Here is a 9233-nt window from a genome sequence, read left to right as displayed (position 1 = left end):
GGATTTTAGGACTTAATTTTTAAAAACATCTATAACATGGAGATCATGGATATGAAAAAATAAATAAATTTTAAAAATCTAGAAGTAATAATTTTAATAAAAAAAAACATTTGGACCGTTAGATGAAACACCTACTTGCACCCATCTTTAAAAAAGATACTTTATACTTTCTAAACCGCGTATGTAGAAATGCAGTCCAGCCCGCATGAAACGATTTTCCTTGTGATCTACCTTATACAAAAGACGTTGTGACTTCGTTAATGATTAAACAACTAAGTCAGTCTTTCTTTTAAAAAGCCAAAAGATTTGCTGCTCTTGTGTGAGTATATTGTGCATTTGCTCTCTTAGGTAAAACTTTTTTGGGCCCCAAATTTTAGAGATGTACGGTCTAGAAAGCTTAAAGAAAAAAGAAAAATTAAGGTCACTCTTGTATGTGCCTCAAGAAAATAACGTCCCAAAATCGATAAGGAACATAGAGTAAGATCAATTTGTTCAAGAAATACGATACGCCATGAATGCGATGCGGTGGTCTCTCTAAGAAATTCCACGAGTAAGCTAAGCCAGCATGTAACTGCCATCGCATTTCCTACATGTGAACCTCCAAACAGTACGGACAGCCAGCATGTAACTGCCCTCATTCTCTTGCATTTGATAACGGTTTGGATTCCATTTCATCTTTCCCTCGCGGTATTTATTTGTTATGGGTCTCTCGTCGGTATTTAGCCTTGGACTGAATTTACCACCCAATTAAGGCTGCATTTTCAAACAACCCAGCTATGGGTCTCTCGTCGGTATTTAGCCTTAGACTGAATTTACAACCCAATTAGGGCTGCATTTTCAAACAACCCAACAACGTCTCGTGGTGCGGCAGGGTCCGGGCACGATGGGGTTCTTACCCTCTCCGACACCCCCTTCCAAGGGACTTGTGCCCAGTCCGCCGCTGAGGACGCTTCTACATACTACAATTCGAGCAGCGGGGCCACTCGATTCCCATGTTGGGCAGTTCCCAATTCGCTTGCCGTTACTAGGGGAATCCTAGTAAGTTTCTTTTCCTCCACTTATTGATAGGCTTAATCTTAGTAGGTGGCCCCGCCTTACATGGGGTCGTAGTGTGGAATATTTGCACAGAATGTGGGTCCGTGGGTTTACTGGGGGCTAATCATATAGTAATATTCATGAAATTACTGGATTCTTTTTCGAAATTTTCAAATAAAAAAATTCCTCTTCAATAACTCTTTTCTTGGAAGTAGTTATTTTACAGTATGCTCCCGTAGTACATTACATGCGTTGCAACAAATAGCTATCCCTCCGGTCTAATTGTTTTAATTTTATAAATGAGTGCCGTGGCCTTTTTAATGTAATGGAACCTTTTGGACGCGTTTGATATCATAAAGTTGGTTCTAGGAGAGGATGGAACTTACTTGTTACTATTCAAATATTATGTTTGATAACAAAAAGTAAGATTAAAAGAAGGAGTTCTCTTTACTATTCATCTTCCCACTTTAGTGATAAAAAAAGTTTCGAAGAAAGCTACGGAGCTTGAAAAAGTACGTTTTTTTTTTAAACTTCCTCTCCCAATAAAACTCTTCGCACCTTGCGCTAACTTTTCACCCCTCTCACCTGCAACAACCATTCGCCTTCACTCCTCTCCCCTGCAACAACTACTCACCTTCATCCATCGCCTGCAACAACAATAGATCGCATGCCATTTTCCCTCTCTTCTCTCCTTTAACCTTCTCTCTATTAACTCTTTTGTCTCTTCTTTAATCTTTATCTCTCTTCCCTCAACGACTCATTAACTCAGATAAGCTCTAATTGGTTTTTATTTATTTGTGGGTTAAGATGGTTAAGTTTAGAACTTGACTTTGTTTCATAATAACTTGAATTTTTTTTTTTTTAGGTTGAGATTGTTATATATTCGTAGCTGTATTTGTTTTTTTTTCAACTCAAAGTTTCCTTTTTTTTATTGCGATATTGGAATCTAATATGTTTCAGGTGGTCATCTGATTAAGTTATACAGTCTGATATATTTATGAGCCATTAGATATTTGGGGATGCTAGAGATGTAGAACTCATATGAAATTATTTAAGGCTGCTGCTGATTGCAAATAATTTACAAAGCAATCTCTAATTTTGGAGCATTGAGGGGTTATCTTTTTAATTGTGCTTTTGAATGTATATTGGGCATTGTGGTCCTGCATTGGGTAGTTCTAATTGATAATAGTTCCTTAAATTTTTTTTGAAAGTTGTTCCACTTACGCTAAAATATTTTGTTTTTGCCATAGTTATTAGACTTACCTGTTTGTGAGCATATTTGTTCACTCAGATTTTCCTATATCTTTGTCTCTTGTTGCTTTTTTTTCAAGCAGTTGGCCTCTTCCTTATGATCAGGATATTATAGCTAATATTTTGTTATATAAGATGTATTAAAACGAGAAGCCTATTTCTATTACCCTTCTATATATACATTTGATGCTCACCTCGAATGCACATGGTTGCTATTATTCTGGGTTCATTAGAGTTTAATATGATTAAAGATGCTTGATTTGTTTAGGAAAATAGAAATATGATTTCCATTTTTCAGTAGAGCCGAAACGCCTTATGGTATGTTATTAGAAGTTTCTTGTTTTGTATAGCCAAGCCCTTTAAGATCTGTTATAGAATGGGGTTTAGAGGATTTTTTATGCACTGTTTTTTATTTAGTTTTTGGGTTGCGATTGTTAGAACTTGACTTTGTTCTTGAGAACTCGATTTTTATTCTTTTGGATTGAGATTATTATATATTCTTTGCTGTACACGTTCTTTTTAAACTCGAAGTTTCCTTTTTATTGTGATATTGGAATCCAATATGTTTCAGGTGGTCATCTGATTACGTTATACAGTCTCATATATTTGTGAGCTATTACGTTATGCAATCTAATAATATCTAAGTCTCAATTTAAACATTTTACATCTTGCCTATTACTTTTACAGCTAATCCAACACAGATACCCTAAACTTCCTAATCTTTCAGCATGTTATCAAACACAGGTACTTAGAACTTACTTAATATTCCAGGAGGTTTTCAAACACAGAACCCCATGACTTCTTTAACATTCCAACAAATTATCAAACATAGAAATCCATAACTTTTTACAGTAACTCTTTTCTTCCCGACAAATGTAACTTCCAATTTACTGTTTATAATTTAACTTCCAGTTATCAAATATACCTTTAGTTGTTAATGACTGTGACTGAGTAGAACAAAATACAATATAATTGAGATCTAAATTTATTTTTTATTGAAAATTTGAAATCAACTTGGCAATAGATGGTTTTTTATACACTTGCTCTTTTTATAATATTCTTAGTTTTCTCTCTCTACAAATTTTGTCTCTCTAAACTTGTATGCATGGTAGCATCTCTCTATCTCTCAATCACCCTCTCCCAAGGCACTCTCTATGTGAGACTTCTCTACTACCAATCCACAACTCATAGCCGTGAATGTTTTATTTTTTATATAAAGAGGTTACAATTATTCAAAGCCATTAGATGTCCAATTGGATAGCTTGGATGTGCCATGAAATTCTAAAAATTTTTAGTAACTTTGAGTCTAGTCAATAACATGCTCACAGCCACTCAATTTGATATTTAAAGGATACGAATAATTATAACCTCCTCGTGCTAAAAGTAAAAGACACGGTTGTTATTGAGTCAACCGATCAACTCGTTACTGTGCGGTCCCTTGTCTATCTAACACCATCTCTAAATGGATGTAAAAAACTGTTACATCCACTAAAAGTTAAAATGAATGGTGAAGAAACAAATTAAAAAAATAATATTTATTTAAAAAAAAAAAAATCTAAATTTTGATCATTGTCATGGTGGAGACTATTGAACTCTAAAGTTTTAGATGGAAAATTCAAAAGTAAATGGTCTCTTTGTGCACTATTTCCTTATAGAATTAGGGAAGAAGATGGCCCCTATTTGAATTTCTCATCCTAGTAGAACATTAAGCCATAGACTAAATGTATTTGGAATTTAAGCAAAGACTTTATAAAACTCTAATAAATTCAAATACTAAGCCATGATAATTTATAGGAATCGTATACAATGAAACCATTTACCTATTGTATAAGGAGGTCATAATTGCTTATAGCCATATAATGTGAAATTTAATAGTTTGAGAGTGTTACAAAGTTCGAAAAAATTTCTTTTAGATTTTATGCTTGATCAATAAAATAAATGTAACCACCTGGTTTCACATCCAAAGATGAAGATTAATTGTGACCACCTTGTATAAAAGATAAATTGTCTCATTCTATACTTCTAATTTCTACCCCTCCATTATTTCTTAGTTTTGCATGCATCCTTCACGCCTTAAGTTTGCATGAATCTCGTTATCTTCTACTTGTTTAACGGTTTGGCCAAAACATAAGGCACTTGTTTGTAGGTGTGGTTTGCATACAGTTGAGGCCCTAAATTATTGAAGTAAGGTGTACCTCTAAATAGTACTGATATATGTTTTTTTAATAACAAAAATCTTTGTGATTGTCTGAAAATTTATTTTCCATCTCTAATTATAAAACTTTAAAGCTTCAAAAATAGTATATATCAAGCAAATTTATAAACATTTGAAAATATTGAAAATTGATGGCCTAGGTAATAATACATTACAAGACGCACTATTTCTTATACTTGATGTTGATGTTGCAATAAGAGAAATAGAGAAGAGAAAGAAAAAGACCAATGCAACATATACGTGGTTCGGCAATGGTGCATACGTTTACGGATGGCAAACCAATATTCCATTCATAAGAATTACTCTGGTTCACCAGATATTTATAGAGTTACAATTCTTGCCTTTTAGGAAATAAATCTAACTACAATAGTAATCCTACATAATAGAAAACTCAATATAGGGAACTTAATATCTTGTAATATACAAGATAAGAAATTCAATATATAATTTATATCACTGTCAACACTTGAGATCCACTTTTTTTACGTCTATACATCTTAACGTTGAGATGATCAATTTGAGGGTATTTCGACATTGAAACAGCCTCTTCTAGTGAATTTTTGAGGTGCGCATTGATTTGATTGTTTAGGGTCTCAACCTTATATAAATTTTTTCTCTTGTTTATTGGTTGGAATATACATTTGGATGTATTTATGAGTCGGCCGACTCCTCTCTTCGATATCCATTTATGGCATAGATTTTGAAGCAATTATACTTTATTCGACACAAACTGTGTTTTTTGGAGGATCCACTGTGATAATGAAAGAGATTTCTGCATATCCGCCCAAATTGATTGAGAATATCATAATCCGACGTTAGGGCCGCTTCGCTTTCCGGCGAAGATTTGAAAAGGATTTCGTAGGGTTTAATTGCACTATCGATCTCTCGAAGCGTGAATCCCGGCAGCACCATTGAGAACAGGGATCCGCACCTGATAGAAAGAAGCCACCACCCATAGATCTAACTTAGAGAAGTATCGCTCGCTTCCCAGTTGATCTAATAGGTCCGCGATCAAGGGAATGGAATATACAATTTCTAACATGGGAATCACTAATATGCAAAAATCAATAAATTTAAAAAATTAAAGTTGTTATTTTTTTTCAAGTATAAATTTTAACCGTTAATTTTATTAGTCCTTTAGTGAGCTTATAAAAAAAAGTGTTGAAAGAAGATAAAAGAATATGTATACGTTAGTATTAGCATTTATAAATTAATATTAAAATATATATATAATATTTTAAAATAACCGGTTCGGGTTTGTGTGGGTCTATCTGGACCCAAACCCCCGATTTACTATTTGGATCCAAGATTTTGTACCCGGACCTAACCCGCCGTCTCCAAATCTTGGACACCCGGACCGGGTCAGGTCGTCGGGTCACAGCTGTAGAAGTTTTTCGACTTCAAGGGGCTTTTGATCATCAATAAGTGTAAAAGATTGATGCCAGGGTTTTTCATCAAACTTCACATCTCAGCTTTCATTAGGTTGGCAGCTTATTTGACATGCACTCATGCTTTTTGTCCATGAAAAAAAAAAGTTATAGCTTTCTTTTCGAGTTTGTTGTGGTCCACATCACCACGCTTCACATGAACTTTACACCTTAAAATACCTGTACTCCATACAGAGAAGCTGATATGATGCTTTTATTCCCCTCTGGAGTACATATGATTGCTTCTGTATGATTATATACGATGCAGTATGCGGTAGATCAGTGGGGAATACAGCCCCTATCTTTTTTAGATGGAAAACGTTTATTAAATGGAAAACGTTTTTATAAGGTTTGCACCTTTAAAATGTAGAATATAGAAGCACCTCAAAAATTCATTGGAAAAAGGATATTTTAGACGTTGGAAAACCCTCTAATTGATCATCTCAACATCGATATATATATATATATATATATAAAAGATTTTGAGTCTCAAAAATAATATATCTTGCAACACATTATTTAGACTGTCCATTTTCAAGATTTTCATATATTTATAGATTTCCTTGATTTTAACCATTTTTAGAATTTAAAATTTTATAATTAGATGTGAAAATAGATTTTTAAATAATCTTAAAAAAAATTTATACCAAAATAACATGTTGTGTAAAATATGGAGGTACGCCTTAATTGGATTGTTTAAGGTTGCAACCTTATAGAAACCACGCTTCATTTAGAAATGGGAAAAGTTTATACAGAGCCGAGGCTCTAAACCATCAAATTAGAGCCTACCTAAAAAACTTTATATTAAAAGAGGTTGTTTTTATTCTCAAGTATCCTCAAATTGATCATCTCGACATCAAGATGCATGGACATGAGAAAAAAATGGATTTCAAGTTTTGGAAATAGTATAGTTTGTAATGCTTTTTTGGACCGTCATTTGTCAATATTTTCAATTTTTCATAGATATGTCGATTTACAATATTTTTTAAGCTTTAAGCTTTATAAATAAAGATGAAAATATATTTTAAGAATATCACAAAAAATTTCAATATTGATATCACATTTCTCGACACTATTTGAGGGTAGGCTCTAATTTGATTGTTTAGAGCCTAGTCTCTATACAAACAGCACTTTTTAGAAATAGTTAGTGGTTTTAAAATACCTAGACTAGTGGTTGAGGTTCAAGTGGTGCTACCACCATGACCTCAACCCCATTCCCAAGAGGCTTAGTTCTTTAACCAATTACGTTTCATATCTCTTGCTTCCATTTCTCCTTTAAAGTCCATCATATTTCTATGACATGAAATCTCCACTGTTTTTTTGTTCATAATATCTTGATTTTTGTATTGAATTCGTTCTCTATTAGTGTTCTTTAAAATGCCCAAATGCTTCAGATTTATTATGGCTAAATTAACTCCAAGTATGATAATAATAGTCATTATTATTAGTATGATCGCTCATGCACCTGTGAGGGTTCACCGGACTCCTATCAACGCATCACTTTGTATGATTTTCAATACGTATTTGTTATGGTGGTGTTTATACAAAAGAAAACCTTAAATTCAAACTATTAAACAATCTGAGTCCAGTTTAACTTATGAGTAGCAGAGTGCCAACCCTATGGTCTTTCCCCTAACCACGTAGATCTTGAGTGAAAACACTAAATAAACAAATTTTTTGTTCTTTCTAAATCCAAAAAATACCAAAAAAAAAAAACAAAAAACAAACAATTTGTAAGCACGTTATAGTCTATGATGCAATTTCTTATGAATTAGTGCTTTATATCTTCAAAGTTGGGATTATTATTATTTTTTATTTAGTAATCTTGCCCATCCTCATCATAAATCTAAAGAAATAAATTTTAAACTCCAAAAATACTGTATTATAAATTTATTTTTAATCATTCATTTTTAATTCTTTGCAAATCATCAAATTTGCATTATTTTTTTGAGCTCCAAAATCATGTATAACATTCAAAATATATATCTGAAATTACATATGGTCAAATCTTAAATCCATCTTTGAATGGATTTTTGGAGGGGGTTTGAGTTAGACTCGGACCTACCTGGACCCGATTGGACCCAATTCAAAAATAAAATAATATATACTCAAATATATTTAAATACTATATTAAATATATATGTAATATTTAAATATTATAAAAATATATAGTTCTATTTTTAAATATTAATTAAAGAGATTGTATACAATGAAACTATTTACCTTTGATACAAGATGGTCACAATTGCTTACAACCAAACCATGTGAAATTTGATAACTTGGATATGTCACAAAGTTTGATAAAATTTCTTTTGAAGTTTGAACTTGGTCAAAGGAGTACTTGTAGCCATTCAAAGTTTCACATCCAATGGTCAAGATTAATGTCACCGTCTTGTATCTAAGGTAAATGGTCTCATTTTATACTTCTTTTTAATTAAATACTATTAAAATATTATATATTAAATAATAGCACTATTTGGGTCGGGTCTAGGTCAGATCCACATGGACCCGGACCCGAATAGTGTTTGGGTCCAATATTTAGACTCCAGACCCAATTCTCTGAGTCCAATTTTTTGACCCATACCTAGAGCCAAGTCGGATCCGGTCGGCGGTCCCATTCCCATTGCTACCCCTCAGCGAGCCCGAGTCCTAGATCCCAATTTAATATTGCGACAAGTTGGGATCTTTGCAAAAGAGAGTTTAGTTAGAGAATTTTTTCCCTCCCTAGGGTTAACAGAAGGATTGTAGAAAAATTAAGCATCAGAGCTCAAGACTCAAGGTGCCAATGCTAGCGTACAAGGGACTCATACCCACATTGGTGAGCTTTGATTTAAAAAATGGCGAATGATTTCATGCCACGGTTGTAAAGTAGTACAATGTAATCATTTTTAAAAATCTATCTTAGAGAGATTTGTTTGACACGAATTTTTAAATGTACACTCTTTTCATTTTGAAGAACAATCACAAAAAAAAAGAAAAATTGAAAAAATGCTCTAGAAAGTTTTCATTCTAGCCCAATTACTATAAGCCATCCATTTTATTGAGATGATTAGATATAGGCCCCAGAAGGATTTTTATTCCTAAAATTTTTATATAGCGTTATCATCATTAGATTAATAATATTAAAAAAAAAAAATGTGATTTTGAATTTGTTAAGGCCTATATCTTGAAATTCACCAAATAGATGATCGAGATTTATTGTTAGATGGGTATTAATTTTGACCATATCTAGAGTACAAATTGATTTTTTTTTTTTTTTTTCCGTAGGATTGATTATGAGAATGAAGAGAATGTATGTGCAAAAT

The 9233-nt window shown here is 32.8% G+C and overlaps 1 long non-coding RNA gene across 1 annotated transcript; it reads left to right on the top strand.

Annotated features, from left to right (window-relative positions):
• Window positions 1-757: 757 nt before the first annotated feature.
• Window positions 758-3224, top strand: LOC148782223 (uncharacterized). The gene is made up of 2 exons (XR_016053925.1): window positions 758-1038; window positions 1996-3224. It is a non-coding gene; the product is annotated as an uncharacterized LOC148782223 (long non-coding RNA).
• The last annotated feature ends 6009 nt before the right edge of the window (window positions 3225-9233 follow it).

This window comes from Amborella trichopoda, chromosome 4, assembly GCF_054954075.1.
Source record: "Amborella trichopoda isolate Santa Cruz 75 chromosome 4, AtrichopodaSantaCruz75HAP2 v2.0, whole genome shotgun sequence".
Taxonomy (NCBI): domain Eukaryota; kingdom Viridiplantae; phylum Streptophyta; class Magnoliopsida; order Amborellales; family Amborellaceae; genus Amborella; species Amborella trichopoda.
The sequence above is the reverse complement of the archived record's forward strand: the minus strand, read 5'-3'. Positions and strand labels throughout refer to the sequence as shown.